This window comes from Staurois parvus, unplaced genomic scaffold (genome assembly GCF_062004578.1).
Source record: "Staurois parvus isolate SC_StPar_1 unplaced genomic scaffold, SC_StPar_1.0 ptg001053l, whole genome shotgun sequence".
Taxonomy (NCBI): Eukaryota; Metazoa; Chordata; class Amphibia; order Anura; family Ranidae; genus Staurois; species Staurois parvus.
The window spans coordinates 591,422-614,051 of NW_028318849.1; the positions used below are offsets into that span (position 1 = coordinate 591,422).

The window sequence follows — 22,630 nt, forward strand, 5'->3', positions numbered from 1 at the left end:
ACTTGAGGGTGGTTATAGTGTCCCTTTTTATTTGCAGCTTCAGATGGCAGCTGATGCCCACTGCAATGTGAAGCTGCACTGTCCAGTACAATATTTGTGGCTATCTTCTCTCAAATTATACACTCTAATGTACGTCAAGATAAAACCTGCCTCATCACTCCTTTTAAATGGCAACCTCACCCAGTTGCTTACATACTATCCAACCACTGAATAATATTTGTGGCGACTGTCTCTCAGATAATACCTTCTAACTGCAATTCATGTACTTGCCTATGTCCTTACGCCATCCTACTTATGCTATCCAGTTTCTACCAAACACATACCTGAACTCTGTATTTTTACTTTTTTGGTATTAACTGGGGATATTTGGATGGGAGTTGGTCTGGGAGACATGGGATTGGGGTTCTGAAGTGGATCTGTATACTTTATCAAACCTTTTATTAAACTATTAATGCAGCATGGTACTGCAAAAAAAAAGGAAGCTCTCAAACTAGACTATTAAAATGTCTTGTACTGAGTATTTATGACTACTGTCATAAACGTCTCATCATTGTGTCTATATTTGTTTGTCTTTTACGTTTAAGATTTTATTGCTGGAACCTCATCATCTTTGTTCCCAGATCCTGCTGTTTAGTCAAGTTCATTTCTTTTTTACTGCTATACATGCTTTTTTTTCAGTTGGAACGCTCCTGGCACTGGTCCTGTACTTCATGTCTGTTGCTATTCTGTAGTGTAAACTGCTCACTGCTCCTGGGCACCCCCCTGCCGTATCGCTGGGCACAGAAGGGGAAGTGTACCTTCACAGATTTTTTTGGATTCATTAGGTCAGGGGTCTCCAAACTTTCTATACAAAGGGACAGTTTATTGTCCTTCAAACCATGGCCAAAGTTTGGAGACCCCAGCATTAAATCATGTGACCTGCACCTGCCAGCTACAAAATAAGTCTTTCAAGGAAGACCTACTCTATTGTGTCCAGTGATTTTCTGGTTATATGTGGGAAGCAGTAAGCTGTTTACATTATCAATTATCAGAGCTTGATAATGAGGTCTGCAGAAAGAATATATGTGTGCAGTGTGGCCCAGACTGCAGGCCAGAACTTTGTACAGACATCATCCTGGGAATGTGATTAGGTTTTGTGCGAATGCACCCCTCTTTCCCTCAGTCCAGTCTGTCCCTGATCAAAGCTTCCCCATGATTCCTCTATCTGCTCAGCCACCTATTATAATGCATGTAGGTAGCTGTAAGTGCCGGACAGTAGGAGGACCCAAACTGATGGACTTGTCTGCAATCACAGATAAATTGTATCTGCCAAGGGGTCCCTCTTACAGTCAAAAAAAAAATGGCACTGGAAACAAAAGGTCTAAGAAGCACTATTTTTCAGAAAAAAAAGTCTTATAAGATCCCTTTAGACTTCCTTTGTAATGGGGAGGAAGAGAATTGGGGTAGCAGGAGACAGTTCTCCCAGATGTGTGCACTGGGAAGTAGCCAGCGTGTTGCCTAATAGCAGCCATCAGATGGAGCTCTAGGCTCCTTTTTGTGTGTTTACTAGGGAATCACATCATCTTTGCTGAAAAAAAAGAAATAATACGCAACTAAATGAGAGAAGTGAATTGACCTAAATACCCCCTCCCTGTTCAAACAGCACTGTACAGACTGTCAAAAGGAGAGAAGGAGTCTCTGGATTTTGCTGTACTATCTCTTTATAAAACCTATAACTCACACTGGAGGTATGTGTATACACAACATATATTTTTTAATCAGATTTAATTTAATTTTATTTGTGAGAAATACAACAAGACAATCTCACACAGGAAAGAGAAACAAAGAAAAAAAATAACAAAATATGGATCAAAGTACGTTAATTTTCCATCAGTGAAGAACAACTTAATAGATTACAGTTAAGGCACAGTACATTTGCAGACAACTAGAAGATCGGGCAGTTATGTGTTGTACAAGAAGAGCACTCATTGTTTCTGTCTAGTGGACAGACCTAACAGAATCTAATTTATGCAGTGCATTTAAAAAAAAAAATAGTTATAATTCTTGAATAAAATACATCTGCTTTGTTCACATAGCCATTCTTCTACAAAGGGTGAATTTACTGATACCCATTTCAAGGCCAGCATCCAGTGTGCAGCAAATGTGATGTAATCCCCAGAGATGAGCTGTCATCCAAAAGGGAAGAGTTATTAAGGGTTGTAATCACTCTGTTACAAAAGCTCCTCAAGTTAGGTCAACACCAGAGAAGATATATAGGGTTCCCATGGGGATGACCACATCTACTGTATCAGGAGTCGACTTGTGAACCAAACCTGTGGAGAAATTTGGGGGTACAATATATTCTATGGAAAAGGAAGGGCTTGGTTAACTTCTGTGAGGATAATAGTGATACCAGTTGGGCAGATTGAAGAACATTATACCAAATGTCGCATGTACATCTACCACTAATATCGTTCTACAATGTAGTGAGAACTTGAGTAAGTATTTTTCTAATAGTTGGATTTAAGTGCTTTATTTTGGGTTTGTAATGCATAATGAAGTTGCAGGTACTGATAAAACTATTTCTGGTTAAAGTCAAAATCTGTTCATAATTACTCAAAAGATTTGAGCTGACCACTGTGTATAGCTGTGACAAGGTGCAAATATCAGTCTATTCCAGTGGTTCTCAACCTGTGGGTCGCGACCCCTTTGGGGGTCGAACGACCCTTTCACAGGGGTCCCCTAAGACCATCAGAAAACACATATTTGCGATGTGTAAAGAGCAGCTACTGTGTAGAAAGCAGCCGCTGTGTTGAAAGCAGCTACTCTGTTAAAAGCAGCTACTGTGTTGAAAGCAGCAGTATTGGAGGTAAAACGACACTCATGAATTATAATTACTGGGTAAATAATTTCATGGTTGGGGGTCACCACAACATGAGGAACTGTATTAAAGGGTCACGGCATTAGGAAGGTTGAGAACCACTGGTCTATTCTCATCTTTGGAAGCCCAGCAATTTGAGAATCTTGGGTGAGAGCTCACTAGACCAGAGGGGCATAAACCTGGTGAACCCAGTGATTCCTGGTTGGCCCTTTTAAGCCTTGCAGAACATACCCATTATTAGTAGCATGAGTAGTTGTCAATGTGACTTCAAATAGGCCAGAGTATCCAATGTACAAAAGAGGGAGGAGAGGACGGTATACGAGGATGTGTGCAGGCAGTGTAGCTCCCAATCAGCCATGTGTTGGACTTGGACAGCAATAAATAGACTCAGGGATTTACAGCTATCCAAGTACTGGTCGTGGATAGAAATTCGATCCATTCATCCTTTCATGTGATCCTGCTCAGATACATCATTTGTTTTCAATGGACTAGGATGAATAAGCTCCAGGTATACAGGCTGTTATACCAATTATTTGACACTGTTTTTTGACATTATCTCTCAACTGTATGTGTATATACCATTATTTAATTTTTATAGACCATATTAAGCAAAAATGACTAGCTAGAAGGTTATTTTTTTTCCTGTTCAATTCATGTTCTTATATATGCTATTTATTCAAATAGAACCAAATGGTGAATTACCGTGTTTCCGTTCAAGAAAAAAAAAGTGCCTAAAAGAATATATAACATGACAAAGGTTAAAAGTGAAACTGGAACTTATCAGAGACCTCATAAAAGCAAGAGAAATCCAGAGTGCACGCATACAGTAGATTCTCCAGTCACCTGGTAAGTCCTTACCTGAATTGATTTCTACTTTTTAAGAATCAATCTTTTCAGACGTGTATGACCAATGAAAAAATGATGTGTCTATTAGTGTCTGCTCTCAGGCTATTTCAAAATTTGCTGTTGATGTTCATGTACAGTGTAAAGGATACCTTTGGCATTCTAGGACTCTTCTCTGGCAGGCTCATGCCTGGGGCTGTACATGCAGAGATCTCTGTGAAGCAGAACCTTTGCTAGTGTCATTTTTGGCACTGATCATCACTGTATGTGTAAGAAAATATTACATTGTAGTTAGTTGCCCCTTACTGAGGCCCTTTTCACACTGGCATTAGAAAAAGGCACCAGAGGCCCATTTTTTGCAGCCATTGCCTACTAAAGCAGCCTGCAATGGATGGCAATATGGACATTGGACAGAGCTGTCCACATTTGAAAAACATGTAGTGTTTGCGTCACTTCACTTTGCTGTGCGGCAAAAATGAAGCTACATGTTGAGACTGGGAGGAGCTGAAGTTTTTTCATTTATTCCATTCAAGTCTATGAAAATGTGTTGTAAACGTGCCTGTAGCATTTACGGTGCATTTACAGCACGCTTAACAAGTGTTAGTCAAATATCAGTGACGTGAAAGGTACAATATCAGTCAAGTGGAAAAAAATCATTTGGAGGGTGTCTGGGGTGAATTTTTTAACACGCATTAAACGCGTGTTAAATGCACATTAAGAATGTAAAAAATGTCAAATGTGAACTTAGCCTAACTCTTTTTTAAGTTTGAAGATGGGTATGGTAATTTTTACATAGTTACATTGGTCCTGCTTGGGCCATACCGTGGGACCCTTATGAAAGCTGTAAATTACTATAGTACAAACCGCTAACACAGTGTTCTTCAGTAGCTTCAAGGCCCCCTGCCGATTGGCTGCCTTGTTACATTGTGAACACAGGAGGCTGCCCATTAGGCATGGGCACCTTTCAGAGAACAGTCAATGCATTTTCTTTATGACTGCAAAGTGTTCTCCAATTGGATAAGGTGAAGATTGTGATGTCACCATCTTGCCTCTCCACCTCATCCAATCAAAGAATACTGTGCACTCATTGAGAAAATGCAAAGTGTTCTGTGGATGGTGCCTATGCCAAGCAAGAGACTCCTGTGTTTAATAAGCAACAAGGCAGCTAGTTGCAATCTCTGTAGTAGTAGTGACTACTATAGTGATTTCCAGCTTTCAGGGGGATCCCACAGGCAGGGCCGGTGCTTCCACTAGGCAGACTAGACTGCTGCCTAGGGTGCACTGCCCCCAAGGTCCACCTGGGCGCAGCACAGGCTGGCACTCTCTCTGTGTTCATTCACGTCATGAATGAACCTTCAACTGAGTGAGGGGAGGAAGAAAGGACAGAGGAAGATGCCGGGTGTCTGAGGCCAGTATAGCAGCTGAGTTGCCATTCCTTCCGGTGTTGTGTGTGGGTGGGCTGCCTGCTGTCACAGCATTTTATCTCCCCCCCATTGTCTGGGGAATTCCAGCCTGGGATTTGTCAGAGTGTGGATCCATCATCCTCCACTCACTGCAACTGTGACCCAGCCACAGATACAGTCTCAGGGAGATTCCTTTACTGGGATATTGGGTATTATTCAAATATTGGAATGGTAGGGTTGGTAGTTCTGTGATATGGGAAATCGTATTGCTTTTTAGGAAGTGTTGTATTCGGAGGTAAGTAAAATTTTCGTTCGAAGAGAGAGGATATTTGTGTTGAAGTTGTTAGAATGTAGCTAGATCTTGGTTCATAAGCAGGTCAGATAATAAAGAAATTCCTGAAGATTCCCATTTGGTTAAGTTACGATGTGGGTTGAAAGTGGAGAGGGCGTTGCGAGGTATATGTATCATATTTGACTTTTGGAGGGAGAGTGCTAGAAGGTTCAACCATGTGTCTAAAGAGGCCTTTATACAGGGGTGTTTGATTAGAGGGGGTTTGTTGTCCATGAAGTAAAGTAGTAGGTAGGTATGTGGTGTACTAGGATGGAAGAGATGTTTTTCCATATTAGACCATATTTTTTCCAATGAGGAATGCCACCAGTAGTAGAGCTGATCGAGTGTTGCTAAGTAGTATGTATGTATATGGGGGAAACTCGTTCCTCCTCTATTGTAAGGTCAGATAAGTAGGTTATTGCAGCATCTGGGGCATTGGGAGTATAGTTTTTAATACAGGGTCCTTACACAGAATGGGCCAATGTCTTCTAAAACACTTTTCTAACTCTTTATATTGTTTATTAAACCCAGTAATAAAGGCAGTATCTTTCCTCTTATCAGTTTCTCTCCCCTCCCCCCTCTAGTAAGTCTCCCCTATTCAAATGGCCTATTTCTTCTCTCACTTTATTTAATTCCTCTATTCTATAGCCCTTTTCCTTAAAACTATCTATAAGGATATCAGTTTGCTTGATAAAATCCTCTTGCCGTGAACAATTCCTCCTTACCCTCATGAATTGTCCTTTAGGAATGGCTTTCTTCAATTTCGGATGGTGGCAACTTTTCACTGGTATATAGCCATTTCTATGGATGCTTTTGAATAATGTTTTTGCTTCCATTGAATCATCATGTTTAAATGTAGTACAGTCTTGGAAGTCTATAGTTTTTTGTTGGATACTAGCGGTGAACTTAATTCCATCGGACATTGGAGCATTAACATCAGAGCATTCATATTGCTGCGCGTCCTCCAGCAGCATGTAACTGACTCTATGATCAAATAATTCTAGTGACTCCTGCATGATGGTGGGGCTAAGGAAGGAGCAGCTGTGGTGGACAAGGAACCTGTGGAATAGGCCGCTTTGGCAGCTGTGGTGGAAGGCAAAATAGTATGAGCCTGGGTGACAGAGGATGAGGATGGCTGAGTTATCCACTCCACCACCTCTTCTGCACGTTGTGGCTCAATAATACGGCCAGCACCAGAAAAAAAGGACAAGCGTGCCCTACCTGCAGAGGATACACCATGTCCACGACCACCACTTTTCACTGTGGACACAGAGGCTGCTTGCCCTCTCTTAGCTGCCTGTGAGGAGCTGCCTCTCCTTCTTGGCCTTTCAGACATGATGGGGATTTTTTCACTTTATTTTTCTGTGTGGGATGGGATTTTAGTGCTTGGGTGCAATATGTTTGTGCACTATGAACTGTTTTTTTTAAATTTTTGCTCCTATAACACTGCATGAGACTACTGCTATAATACTGCACAAGGCTGCTCCTATAACACACATTACGCAAGGAAGCAGTCTTAAATAGTGTGGGGTGTGGGCTTAGCCCCTGAGCCATGATTGGCCAAAGGCACCAAGACTTTGGCCAATCATGGCTCTTCCTGAGAACTCAGCTGTGATTGGCCAAAGCGTAAGGTCTCTAACATCCACCAGCTCCGTGATGACATCATGGAGGAGTGGAAGAGGATTCCAGTGATAACCTGTGAAGCTCTGGTGAACTCCATGCCCAAGAGGGTTAAGGTAGTACTGGAAAATAATGGTGGCCACACAAAATATTGACATTTTGGGCCCAATTTGGACATTTAGGGGTGGACTCACTTTTGTTGCCAGTGGTTTAGACATTAATGGCTGTGTGTTGAGTTATTTTGAGGGGACGGCAAATTTACATGTTATACAAGTTGTACCCTCACTACGTCACATTGTAGCAAAGTGTCATTTCTTCAGTGTTGTCACATGAAAAGACAGAATAAGATATTTAAAAAATGTGAGGGGTGGACTCACTTCTGGGAGATACTGTATATATAAAGCCTTTTGTGGGTCACAGAGAGCACTTACCTTTGACCTCATGTGACCCAGAATCAGCCAACAGTGGACTATAGCCTGCTGTCTGGTGATTAGTAGGGAAGGGCTGATGGTTCGAGTTGAACATTCGCTGAACACTCAAACGGTAAGGGCGTTCAGTGGGAAGTTTGCCTGAGCGCCCAAACAATGTGAAATACGCTTTGGCCAATCACAGCTGAGTTCTCAGGAAGAGCCATGATTGGCCAAAATCATGTGTACTCACTTTTGTTGCCAGCGATTTAGACATTAATGGTTGTGTGTTGAGTTATTTTGACAAGACAGCAAATTGACATGTTATACAAGCTGTACACTCACTACGTCACATTGTAGCAAAGTGTCATTTCTTCAGTGTCGTCACATGAAAAGATAGAATAAAATATTTACAAAAATGTGAGGGGTGGACTCTCTTCCGTGAGTGTGTGTATCAAACCATTTTAAAGTGTTTTTTATTTTATTTAGTTTGTTATACTGTGTCTGTAACTACTAAATCAAGAAATTCATTCTCTTTCTGGTTTGTGTGGTATGTATTTTAAAACGAATTCAAATATTGTGGATGTATTGTCTATGGAGAACAGGATTTGTACCAAATGGGTTGTTGGAATAGATGTTTTTTTTTTTTTAACATCCCATAAATAGATTTGCATAACTCTGTGTGAACTTTTGACCTGTAAAATAAATGTGTCTTGAAACAGGAAAAAGATTTCTTAGTAACAATAAAATGAATTGCCTCTAGAACAGCAATGGGCAAACTACGGCCCGGCGGACCTTTTAATCCGGCCCGCGGAGTGTGATACATTGGCTGTCAGGATGTGTGTAGGCGGGGCAGCGTAACGAACGTGAGGGGAGCTAGGCTCCTCTCATAGTCCGCCCTGAAGACCAGAACGGCGCGGGAACACGGCGAGAGGAACGCGCGGAGCAAAGGTAAGTAAATTGACACAGGGGGGACTTGGCTTACTACTTGGGGGGGAATAGTACTATGGGGGATGAATTAATATGGGGGATGAATTACTATATGGGGGATTAATTACTATAGGGGGGATGAATTACTATATGGGGGATGAATTACTATGGGGGATAAATTACTATATGGGGGATGAATTAATATGGGGGATGAATTACTATGGGGGATGAATTACTATGGGGGATGAATTACTATATGGGGGATGAATTACTATGGGGGATGAATTACTATATGGGGGATGAATTACTATGGGGGATGAATTACTATATGGGGGATGAATTACTATGGGGGATGAATTACTATATGGGGGATGAATTACTATGGGGGATGAATTACTATATGGGGGATGAATTACTATATGGGGGATGAATTACTATGGGGGATGAATTACTATATGGGGGATGAATTACTATGGGGGATGAATTACTATATGGGGGATGAATTACTATATGGGGGATGAATTACTATGGGGGATGAATTACTATATGGGGGATGAATTACTATGGGGGATTAATTACTATGGGGGATGAATTACTATAGGGGGGATGAATTACTATGGGGGATGAATTACTATATGGGGGATGAATTACTATGGGGGATGAATTACTATATGGGGGATGAATTACTATATGGGGGATTAATTACTATGGGGGATGAATTACTATATGGGGGATGAATTACTATGGGGGATGAATTACTATGGGGGATGAATTACTATATGGGGGATGAATTACTATGGGGGATTAATTACTATGGGGGATGAATTACTATGGGGGATGAATTACTATATGGGGGATGAATTACTATGGGGGATGAATTACTATATGGGGGATGAATTACTATGGGGGATGAATTACTATATGGGGGATGAATTACTATATGGGGGATGAATTACTATATGGGGGATTAATTACTATGCTTACTATGGGGGAATATTACTATACTTACTATGGATGACACATACACATCATTCATCTACTCTTGGTCCGGCCCCCGGGTCCAATATATGAACCCATTGCGGCCCTCAAGTCAAAAAGTTTGGCCACCCCTGGTCTAGAAGATATCTTGTTGCTATTGTCACATATATTGTATCTAAATAATATTTTACTGTTTTTGTACCTAGATCATGTGGAAAATGTGAGGTAAGCCAGGTATACAACTCATCCCACTTAATGTTTGAATTTATTAATAAAAGACTCCTGATATATTTCTGTTAATATGCATCAATGTAATAAGCAAGATTGCCAAATATAGAATTTATACCTAAGACAATTGGTCAACCTGCTGGAGAAATTAAAGTATAACTGAAGGCAAAACATTTTTTTTTTTGGTTTTAGACATGGATTAGAACACTAGTCTGTTTTTATTGCTGTCTGTGTCCCTCTTAAGGAGTATCACTTTCTTTATTTGTTCTGGTGGCTAAGTGAACATTACAGAAGATCTTCAATTTTTGCGTGGTCACAGGAACAGGAATAGCGGAGAAATCTTCCAAAAGGGACATTAGTTCTTGTGACTACAACCCTGTGACTGGCTTTGTGCCTGGATTTGTAAGTACAGCTTTGTATCTTGCTTTGTAAGTACAGCTCTGCGCCTGGCTTTGTAAGTACAGCTTTGTATCTTGCTTTGTAAGTACAGCTTTGTATCTGGCTTTGTAAGTAAAGCTTTGTATCTGGCTTTGTAAGTACAGCTCTGTACCTGGCTTTGTAAGTACAGCTCTGTGCCTGGCTTTGTAAGTACAGCTCTGTGCCTGGCTTTGTAAGTACAGCTCTGTACCTGGCTTTGTAAGTAAAGCTTTGTATCTGGCTTTGTAAGTACAGCTCTGTACCTGGCTTTGTAAGTACAGCTCTGTGCCTGGCTTTGTAAGTACAGCTCTGTGCCTGGCTTTGTAAGTACAGCTCTGTGCCTGGCTTTGTAAGTACAGCTCTGTGCCTGGCTTTGTAAGTACAGCTTTGTATCTGGCTTTGTAAGTACAGCTCTGTGCCTGGCTTTGTGAGTACAGCTCTGTGCCTGGCTATGTAAGTACAGCTCTGTACTTGGCTTTGTGATTACAGCTTTGTGCCTGGCTTTGCGAATACAGCTCTGTGCTTGGCTATGTAAGTACAGCTCTGTGCCTGGCTTTGTGAGTACAGCTCTGTGCCTGGCTTTGCGAATACAGCTCTGTGCCTGGCTATGTAAGTACAGCTCTGTACTTGGCTTTGTGATTACAGCTTTGTGCCTGGCTTTGCAAGTGCTGTTTGAGAATACAGTTTTGTGCCTGGATTTTTAAAGTACTAGTTTCCAAACCCTGTTCTAGGGCTACTTTCATACGGGTTTTTAGCCACTTAGCAGAAAAGAAATCTGTGGATTCCTGCTGCTGCTTTTGACACCTATGATGGGCTAGCTGCACGGCACTTTGGGGTTTATTTACTAAAGCTGATTCGCTCAGAATCTCGTGTACTTCTACATGGAAACCAATCAGCTTCCAGGTTTTATTGGTAAAGCTTAATTGAACAAGCTGAGGTTAGAAGCTGATTGGTTAGCATGCACAGGTGCACCAGATTCTGAGTGAACCAGGTTTAGGAAATCTCCCCCTTTGTGTTCATCCATCAGCAACCAGTGCAGGTAAATGCTGGCTGTGTCAACAACCACGAATATTTGCGGCCTCTAGAAACGTGTCATTAAAATGTACTGCACAGGCTCAGTGGCTGCAGCTTGCTGCTCACTGGTGTCCAATACAGCAGCAGGAATCAGCTGTGACAGTAGCATCCCTATCCTCCTCCTCCCATTCACAAAAGGCCTTGTACTTTTTTTTAATAGAATACAATGTGCTCTGTTAATGAAAGAGTAGAGATCATGTTGCATCCACATCCCTCCTATACTTCATTCACGGAACGCCTTGTATTAATCCTGGTCAAGATAACAATTTTTACAGGCTCCAAAATAAATAAGCCATAATGTTCCCACTGGGCCCGTAGTCAGGATGTGTAGATTAATTTAGTCAGATTTTTCTAAAAGTAATAGTTACCAATATTTAAACTAAAAGTTTTTCCTGGAGTTCGGCTTTAGTTTATAAAGGTTGTGTGCCCTAAATACATAATTGTATGGGACTGGGACAGATCTGTGGTCTGAAGCACATGCATTCAAGCACTGGGCTAATCTGAGGTTTAAAGTGTGTGTAGATATGCATTGAGGGTTATTTAAGAGCTGATAAGTCATATATCATGGGCCATTGGGACTGTTCTGAGGTGAGAAACTACATGTATTGGGACTGATCTGAGGTCTGAAGCTCCATGCATTGGGGCTAATCTGCAGTCTGAAGCTGCATGCATTGGGACTGATCTGAGGTTTGAAGCTGCATGCATTAGGGATGTGGTCTAAAGCTACATGTGTTTGGGTTAATCTGCAGTCTGAAGCTACATGCATTGGGGCCAATCTGCAGTCTGAAGCTGCGTGCATTGGGGCCAATCTGCAGTCTGAAGCTGCGTGCATTGGGGCCAATCTGCAGTCTGAAGCTGCGTGCATTGGGGCCAATCTGCAGTCTGAAGCTGCGTGCATTGGGGACGATCTGCGGTCTGAAGCTGCGTGCATTAGGAATGTGGTCTAAAGCTACATGCATTTGGGCTAATCTGCAGTCTGAAGCTACATGCATTGGGGATGATCTGCAGTCTGAAGCTACATGCATTGGGGCTAATCTGCGGTCTGAAGCTACATGCATTGGGGATGATCTGAAGCACCATGCATTGGGGCTAATCTGCAGTCTGAAGCTACATGCATTGGGGCTAATCTGCGGTCTGAAGCTACATGCATTGGGGATGATCTGAAGCACCATGCATTGGGGCTAATCTGCAGGCTGAAGCTACATGCATTGGGGATGATCTGAAGCACCATGCATTGGGGCTAATCTGCAGTCTGAAGCTACATGCATTGGGGCTAATCTGCGGTCTGAAGCTACATGCATTGGGGATGATCTGAAGCACCATGCATTGGGGCTAATCTGCAGTCTGAAGCTACATGCATTGGGGCTAATCTGCGGTCTGAAGCACCATGCATTGGGGCTAATCTGCAGTCTGAAGCTGCATGCATTGAGACTGATCTGAGGTCTGAAGCTGCATGCATTAGGGATGTGGTCTAAAGCTACATGTGTTTGGGTTAATCTGCAGTCTGAAGCTACATGCATTGGGGCCAATCTGCAGTCTGAAGCTGCATGCATTGGGGCCAATCTGCAGTCTGAAGCTGCGTGCATTGGGGCCGATCTGGGGTCTGAAGCTGCATGCATTAGGAATTTGGGCTAATCTGCAGTCTGAAGCTACATGCATTGGGGATGATCTGAAGCACCATGCATTGGGGCTAATATGCAGTCTGAAGCTACATGCATTAGGGCTAATCTGCGGTCTGAAGGTTCAGGAATTGAGACTGACTGGAGGCCTGAAGGTGCAGGGATTGGGGCTGATCTGAGGTGTGAAGGTACAGAAATGTGTGTGACCTAAAGAGTGAAAGTGCAGGAATTGGGGTGACCTGAGGTGTGTCTGTGCAGACATTGGAGCTGATCTGAGGTGTGAAGGAATTGGGGTGATCAGTAGTGTGAAGGAATTGAGATTGATCTGAGGTGTGAAGGTGCAGAAGTTGGGGTGAAGGTGTTGGCATTTTATGTGATCTGAGGTGTGAAGGTAAAGGAATTGGGGTAATCAGAGGGGTGAAGGTGCAGGAATTGGGGTGGTCTGAGGGGGTGAAGGTGCAGGAATTGGGGTGGTCTGAGGGGTGAAGGTGCAGAAATTGGGGTGATCTGAACAACAGTAAGTTACCATTTATTTTACCACTTTCCATTGATCTTTGAGAGCTCAATACTCATTTCTTACTATTATTCAAGTACTGCTTCCTTTTCGTGATTGATGGTGTGAAGTTGACATTTTTTTATGTGATCGGCACTCTCAATTTCTTTGAAAATATTTTTCAGCACACTATGCTCAAAAGATTGCCTACCCCTGGCATATACTATAGTTTGTGGATTATGTAACTTTCACAAAGACTAAATAAAATACATTGATTTGAATTATTTTTTACTAAAGAAATTTATGAAGAAAGATTATTTGTTTGCACAATTTTATAATCTATGAAAACTAAGAAAAATGTGTTTTTTTTTCAAAAATTGTTGGTATTTTTTCTTTTATACAGCAAAACATAAAGAACCTACTGGTGATGAAATACCACCAAAAAAAGCTCTATTTGTGTGAAAAAATGCTATAAATTTCTTTGTGTACAGTGTAGCATAACTGAGCAATTGCCAGTTAAAGAAGCACAGTGCTGAATAGCAAAAAATAAAATGCCCTGGTCATGAAGGGGGTGGAACCTTCCGGAGCTTATGTTTCCTACAAAAAAAAATACCATACAAAGGGTACATAAAAATTAGAGGAACTGAATTTTTTTCTCTTGAAAAGAGGAGATTAAGGGGGGGATATGATCTCCATGTATAATACATAAGGAGGGATATGATCTCCATGTATAATACATAAGGGGGGATATGATCACCATGTATATTACATAAGGGGGGATATGATCTCCATGTATAATACATAAGGGGGGATATGATCTCCATGTATAATACATAAGGGGGGATATGATCTCCATGTATAATACATAAGGGGGATATGATCTCCATGTATAATACATAAGGGGGGGATATGATCACCATGTATAATACATAAGGGGGGATATGATCTCCATGTATAATACATAAGGGGGGATATGATCTCCATGTATAATACATAAGGGGGGATATGATCTCCATGTATAACACATAAGGGGATATGATCTCCATGTATAATACATAAGGAGGGATATGATCTCCATGTATAATACATAAGGGGGGATATGATCACCATGTATATTACATAAGGGGGGATATGATCACCATGTATATTACATAAGGGGGGATATGATCTCCATGTATAACACATAAGGGGGGATATGATCTCCATGTATAACACATAAGGGGGGATATGATCTCCATGTATAATACATAAGGGGGGATATGATCTCCATGTATAATACATAAGGGGGGATATGATCTCCGTGTATAATACATAAGGGGGATATGAACTCCATGTATAATACATAAGGGGGGATATGATCTCCATGTATAATACATAAGGGGGGATATGATCTCCATGTATAATACATAAGGGGGGATATGATCTCCATGTATAATACATAAGGGGGGATACGATCTCCATGTATAATACATAAGGGGGGATACGATCACCATGTATAATACATAAGGGGGATATGAACTCCATGTATAATACATAAGGGGGGATATGATCTCCATGTATAATACATAAGGGGGGATATGATCTCCATGTATAATACATAAGGGGGGATATGATCTCCATGTATAATACATAAGGGGGGATACGATCTCCATGTATAATACATAAGGGGGGATACGATCACCATGTATAATACATAAGGGGGGATATGATCTCCATGTATAACACATAAGGGGATATGATCTCCATGTATAATACATAAGGAGGGATATGATCTCCATGTATAATACATAAGGGGGGATATGATCACCATGTATATTACATAAGGGGGGATATGATCTCCATGTATAACACATAAGGGGGGATATGATCTCCATGTATAACACATAAGGGGGGATATGATCTCCATGTATAACACATAAGGGGGAATATGATCTCCATGTATAATACATAAGGGGGGATATGATCTCCATGTATAATACATAAGGGGGGATATGATCTCCGTGTATAATACATAAGGGGGATATGAACTCCATGTATAATACATAAGGGGGGATATGATCTCCATGTATAATACATAAGGGGGGATATGATCTCCATGTATAATACATAAGGGGGGATATGATCTCCATGTATAATACATAAGGGGGGATACGATCTCCATGTATAATACATAAGGGGGGATACGATCACCATGTATAATACATAAGGGGGATATGAACTCCATGTATAATACATAAGGGGGGATATGATCTCCATGTATAATACATAAGGGGGGATATGATCTCCATGTATAATACATAAGGGGGGATATGATCTCCATGTATAATACATAAGGGGGGATACGATCTCCATGTATAATACATAAGGGGGGATACGATCACCATGTATAATACATAAGGGGGGATATGATCTCCATGTATAATACATAAGGGGGGATACGATCTCCATGTATAATACATAAGGGGGGATACGATCACCATGTATAATACATAAGGGGGGATACGATCTCCATGTATAATACATAAGGGGGGATATGATCTCCATGTATAATACATAAGGGGGATATGATCTCCATGTATAATACATAAGGGGGGATATGATCTCTATGTATAATACATAAGGGGGATATGATCTCCATGTATAATACATAAGGGGGGATACGATCTCCATGTATAAATACATCAGTGGTTCATATAGTGAACTCGGTGTAGTTATTCACCCTGAGGTCATCACAGAGGACAAGGAGGCACTCTTTACGTCTGGAGGAAAAGAGATTTAATCTCCAAACATGGAAAGGTTTCTTCACAGTAAGAGCTGTGAAAATGTGGAATAGACTCCCTCAAGAGTTGGTTCTGGCCAGCTCAGTGGATTGCTTTAAAAAAGTCCTGGATTCTTTCTTAGATACACAGAATATAACTGGATACTAACATGTATAGGTAAAGTTGATCCAGGGAATATCTGATTGACTCTCGGGGATCAGGAAGGAATTTTTTTTACCCTGCAGAAGCAAATAGGATCATGCTTTGCTGGTTTTTTTGTCTTCCTCTGGATCAACAGTGGGTATAGGATTATAATTATTATTATTTTTTTTTTAATGGTTGAACTGGATGGACTTTTGTCTTTTTTCAGCCAGGCTAACTATGTAACAGGTGAAGAAAACAAAATAAAGTGCTGAAAGAACTCAACTTCTTCTTAAGGAAATAAACATTTAATTGAAGTTTATTAAAGCTGAATATTAAAGGATAGCAAGAGACAGAAAGTAATGGAAAATCTGTGTAATGGGTGCAATAACCGCAATAAAAACTCATCTCCAACCTAATAAGAAACATGCTTTTATTATTGCTTGGGTCCCTTTTATAGAGATTTCCATTTACTTAAGCCTGGTACACACAATGAGAATATCAGACCAATAATCATCTGTTTTTTTTTTTTTTTTGCATGCTTGTCTCATATCGAAAATGAAGAGGTTACTAAAGTTACCAAAATTGTCATACAACAAAATATGACTTTGGAAGTGATGTAATGTATTGTTTTGTAATGTATTCTTTTGTTTTTTGAGCATGCGCAGTTTTTTCGGATGAATACTTTACTGATTAACTGTTTCCCGACTGCCCTATAGCAGAACTACTACTACAGGGTGGCAGGGCTGCGCAAAATCACATGTGACTTTGTATTGCTAAGTAGGGGTTGCGCATGTGCGTCCTACCAGTGCCACCATTAGCGACTACAGCTGTTGATTACTGGGCCCTGGCCGGAGATTCCCCCAGACATCGCTGAGGAACACTGACAGGGGAGAGGTCTGTAAGTTAACAGTACAGATCTCTCCCCTGTCAGCACCAACATACTGATTTTGTATTGCTCTGCATAGCAGCATGCTTGCATAGTAAAACGTACACATTAAACCCTTTGATCACCCCAGATGTTTACCTCTTCCTGTGTCATTAGTACAGTGTCAGTGCTTTTTATTAGCACTGATCACTGTAATAGTGTCATTGGGATGTCAGTGGCAGTTAGTTCCCACCCAGTGTCAGAATGCATGCCGCAGTCCCGCTATAAGTCGCTGATCGCCTCCATTACTAGTATAGAAAAAAAAATTCCAGTATACAGTATATACCACCATTTGTAGACACAATAACTTTCACGTAAACCAATTAATTTACACGTATTGGGATTTTTTTTTAGCAAAGACATGGAGCAGAATACATTTTGGCCTAAATCTATGAAGAAATTAGATTTTTACATTTTTTTTTACTGGACATGTTTAATAGCAAAAAAGGGAAAAATATATATATTTTTTTTTTCAAATTGTCGGTTTGTTTTTGTTTATAGTGCAAAAATAAAATCCACACTGGCAATTAAATACCACTGAAAAATCACCATTTGTGGGAAAAAAAAGACATAAATTTCATTTGGGTGCAGCGTTACATGACCGCGCAATTGTCAGTTAAAGTAACACAGCGCCGTATCGCAAAAAATGGGTTGGTCAGGAAGGGGGGGGGGGGTAAATCCTCTGGAGGGCAATGAAAATCTTTCGTTCTGGAATTGTTTGAGAAACAATGTTGTGCATGTCCCTTTGGATAATTTCACATGAACTTTCATGATTGGCTCTTGAAAGCTGTGTACTAATCATCAGATTACCGGAGGATCGCTTTGAAAGCAGTATATTTCATCTGATTTTCTCATCATGTGTACTAGGCATTCATGTTCCAATGGCAGGAAGAGGAGGAAATCTACCTAACCAGGAACAGAGCTGCTGTTAGAATCCAAGGGGCCCCATACAGTTACCTGGCATACCCCCCAAGTAAACACAGTTTGCCAGGCTTCAGTTATGAGTGAACACAGTGAGTGATTGGTACTGATCAGTTGTGTTCATTCAGGAAAGGAAGGGGCTGATAAATGTGATATAGTTACTGGACCCTTCCTGTAGGATGCTATTGTGCGCCTTCAGCTGTTGGTGGGAAGGAGAGGAGGGAAGCTGGCAGCACTGCAGGGAGTGGGGGCACACAGGGGGGACCTGGACAGTGGGGGGGAAACATATGGTCTACAGAGTGGGTGATGGATGAGTCGGGAGGGGGGAGCAATTACTGGAACCGATCCCCTGTATGCAGCAGCTGAAATTCAGCGGGAGGGAGAGGAGAATAAGACAGCTTTCAGCTGCTGCAGAGAGAGCCATACAGGGGTTCGGTTCCAGTAACCCCCCCCCCCATGCTGATCACCCTTCCTGCACAAATCGGATTCTCCCATCTGCAGGAAGAGCCATACAGGGGATCGGTTCCAGTAACCCCTCCCCCCCCAATGCTGATCACCCTCCCTGCCCACATCCGATTCTCCCATCTGCAGGAAGAGCCATACAGGGGATCGGTTCTAGTAACCCCCTCCCAATGCTGATCACCCTCCCTGCTCACATCCGATTCTCCCATCTGCAGGAAGAGCCATACAGGGGGTCAGTTCTAGTAACCCCCCCCCCCCCAATGCTGATCACCCTCCCTGCCCACATCCGATTCTCCCATCTGCAGGAAGAGCCGTACAGGGGATCGGTTCTAGTAGTTCTAGTAACCCCCCCCCCCATGCTGATCACCCTCCCTGCCCACATCCGATTCTCCCATCTGCAGGAAGAGCCATACAGGGGATTGGTTCCAGTAATTCCCCCCCCCCTCCAATGCTGATCACCCTCCCTGCCCACATCTGATACTCCCTGCTGGCCTGGGCCCTGTACAGGAGGACTGGCAGTACCCCCTTATCCACAGCCCTGACCAGAACACAAACTCTATCCAAAACTAAACATGTTTGAACGTTTCTTATTGATATTCAAATTACAAATCTCAATTAAAATATATTATGTTTACAAGACAAAACAAAGAAATAGCTTCAACATTTTATTCAAAAGAAAACCATGCCATTGAGAGTATCAGCGTTTTGCTTGTTTGAAAATGTAATATCTTAAAAATACATATTTTGTTTTCCAGTAGCAGCACCCTTTAACTCCGTATATACAATGAATCGCATTGGAGGCTTCTATGCACAGAAAAGCTTTTGCGTCATCTCTAAGGCAACTTCTCAAGGCACCGATGAGCCAACTGAAGAGAAGGTCTGCATCATGCTCCATGGCACTCCATCTTTAACAGCTGCAAGCGTCACCAGTAGTAGATTGTGTCAGTCAAGAGATGGCATGCAAGGAAGAGGTGATGAAAGCAAAGCTCTGCGATACCCTTTATTTAATAAAGCACACCAGGTTGTTTTTGAAATTTAGGATTGATGTAGGGAAGGTCATCAAAAAAGACAGTCAAGGTCACCCTCTTATAAAAATATGGCATGATCATGGCTATGAAACAGCATGGGTACCTTCATGCTATGGTATGACGGAAGGGTAAGTTCATCTTTTGGAACATTTTTTTCTTTAGGGTGGAACATGTAACATGTTCCAGCTTTTGCCACCAGTATCTCCGATCCCCCCTCAGTGTGACATCAGGCAGTGGATCTTCTCTCCACATCCGCTGTCACTTCTTGAAAAGAGCACTGCTGTTTGGGGCTCCGCCCACACAGCTTTGTTGTTCATTCAGTTTCCTGTGAATGAAGGAACTACAAGTACTGTCATCCACCACAGCAGACCGCTTGTAGTTCTGAATGAACTGTGAGGGGACTGATGAGCGGTCTCGTATAGACATGTGCAGAAAAAAATGTTTCGTTTTGTATCGATTCATTATTTAAATAATTTTGTTTTGTTAAATTTGGTTAATTCATTTTCGGAATTTGTTTTGTTTTGTTTATTTTTTTTCACATTCAATTCTATTCAAATTCAATTTGAACTAATTTGGAAAATTCGAATTGTCATAGAATTTATTCTATTCGAAATTTGAATTTCAGAAGACGATTATAATTTTTCTATTTTGTTCTATTGTTTTTTCTATTTTATTTTCTATTCTTTTCTATTCCATTCTAATCCATTAGAATTCAAATTTATTCCATTTGAATTATGGAAAAAGGTTAAATTCCATTCAATTCTATTTTATATTTTTTCTATTCTATTCTTTTCTATTCTATTTTCTGATTTCCTATTCTATTTAAATTTTGGAAGTTAGTTGTATTCTATTTTATTCTATTTTTTTTATTCTATTTGAAATTTGAGTTTTGGAAGACAGTTATATTCTATTTCATTATATTCTACAGTTATTTCTATTCTATTGTTTTCTATTCTATTGTATTATTTTCTATTTTATTATTTTATTTTCTATTTATTTTCTATTCTATTCTTTATTTTTTATTGTTTATGTTCTATTCTTTATGTTTTCAAATTTGACTCTAATTCAAATTTCGTTTTGTTATTTTGGGTTCATTAATATTGTAATTTGAAAAAATCAGATACATCCGAATTTCCGAATAATGAAAAATTTGTCCCATATTCGATTCGGAATGAAACAAACCACACGTTTAATCTCGTAGTTCATTCACAAGCCCTGCAGCTTTGAAACAGTCAGTCTGTATGTAATTATGGGCTTAAAGCTGTAGGGCTTGTCTGCAGAAGCCTGACATTGCACCTCAATCCTTTGATCATGTGTGCAATGCTTTCCAGGCACCTGCAAGAAAAAATAATTTTTCTGCAAAAATATGTGTATTTATTATACTGCAAAGGTGAACTTATCCTTTAAAAATTACTTGAAGAAAGATTGTGTTTAGGATCCCAAGGATCAAGATTGTTGGTGTAGCCCATGCCACGCACAAAATGCATAGATCAGAGGTATAAAATAATCTTCAGCACTTTCCAGTATGTTCCCACAATATACACACAAAACATTATCACATGTGACAGTGACATGATTCATTCACACGGAAAGAACCCCAACTTTTAAGCATTGTATCACCACTGACCTATATACATACACTGTATTGCCAGGGGCGGACTGACAACTCATGGGGCCCCCGGGCAATAGGGGATCATGGGGCCCCATGAAAAAAGTACCAGGGGCATCTCATGGGGCCCCCTACTGACCCCGGGCCCTCAGGCAGTGCCCAAGTTTCCAAATGGCCAGTCCACCCCTGCTTGCGACTGACCTTAAGGTCAACTGTTAGTGGTATTATAACAAAGTCGAAGCAACTGGGAACAATAGCAACTCCACCAAGTGGTAGGCCACGTAAAATGACAGAGCGGGGTCAGTGCATGCTGAAGCACACAGTGCGCATAAGTCGCCAACTGTCTGCAGAGTCAATAGCTAAAGACCTAAAAACTTAATGTGGCCTTCAGATTAGCACAACAACAGTGTGTAGAGAACTTCATGGAATGGCCGAGCAGCTGCATCCAAGCCTTACATCACCAAGTGCAATGCAAAGCGTCGGATGCCGTGGTGTAAAGCACACCGCCACTGGACTCTAGAGCAGTGGAGATGTGTTCTCTGGAGTGACAAATCATGCTTCTCTGGCAATCTGATGGACATTCTGGGTTTGGCGGTTGCCAGGAGAACAGTACTTGCCTGACTGCATTGTGCCAGGTGTAAAGTTTGGTGGAGGGGGGATTATGGTGTGGGGTTGTTTTTCAGGGGCTGGGCTTGGCCCCCTAGTTCCAGTGAAGGGAACTCTTAAGGTGTCAGCATACCAAGACATTTTGGACAATTTCATGCTCCCAACTTTGTGGGAAGAGTTTGGAGATGGCCCCTTCCTATTCCAACATGACTGCTCACCAGTGCACAAAGCAAGGTCCATAAAGACATGGATGAGCGAGTTTGGGGTGGAGGAACTTGACTGGCCTGCACAGAGTCCTGACCTCAACCCGATAGAACACCTTTGGGATGAATTAGAGTGGAGACTGCCAGCCAGGCCTTCTCCTCCGACATCAGTGCCTGACCTCACAAATGCACTTCTGGAAGAATGGTCAAACATTCCCATAGACACCCTCCTAAACCTTGTGGACGGCCTTCCCAGAAGAGTTGAAGCTGTTATGCAAACCACGTCAAAAAAAGCATACAAAAAGTAACAAAAATATGTCCAAAATGCACCAGCAGTTTTCATTCAGCGGTTTTTGAGCTTAAAAAAAAAACCCGCTAGTGGGCATGCAGCCTGTGATTGGGTATTCTTTGCACATTGAAGCTTCACCTCATTCACTAAGCTCTTGAGCAACTGCACTTCAATGATTACTCACCAATCCATATATAAATACTGGCCCCCCAGGCTTGTATTGACAGCAGGGAACAGAAAATAAAGGGGAAATCCCTCTAGTGGGAACACAAACAGCAGTAAAAACCCTTCCCCTTTAAAAGAGAAATGTTTTTATTGCTCTTTACATCCCTTTTAGAGACATGTCCCCTTATTCACTGCCCCTTCGATGGGATGACAGGAAGAGGGAAATCTATTTAATGGGACTGATATAATAATTCTGAAAGTTCTAAAAAAAAAATGTTTTCTTTTCTTTTTTTTGGAGTTAGACTTTCAATATGAA

General features: G+C 41.3%; 1 long non-coding RNA gene across 1 annotated transcript; it reads left to right on the forward strand.

Moving 5' to 3' along the window:
• The first annotated feature begins 3,253 nt into the window (after nt 1-3,253).
• On the forward strand, nt 3,254-19,191 carry LOC149440780 (uncharacterized). Its single transcript, XR_016307500.1, has 4 exons — nt 3,254-3,368; nt 3,545-3,706; nt 9,880-10,002; nt 19,170-19,191. It is a non-coding gene; the product is annotated as an uncharacterized LOC149440780 (long non-coding RNA).
• Nucleotides 19,192-22,630: the final 3,439 nt, after the last annotated feature.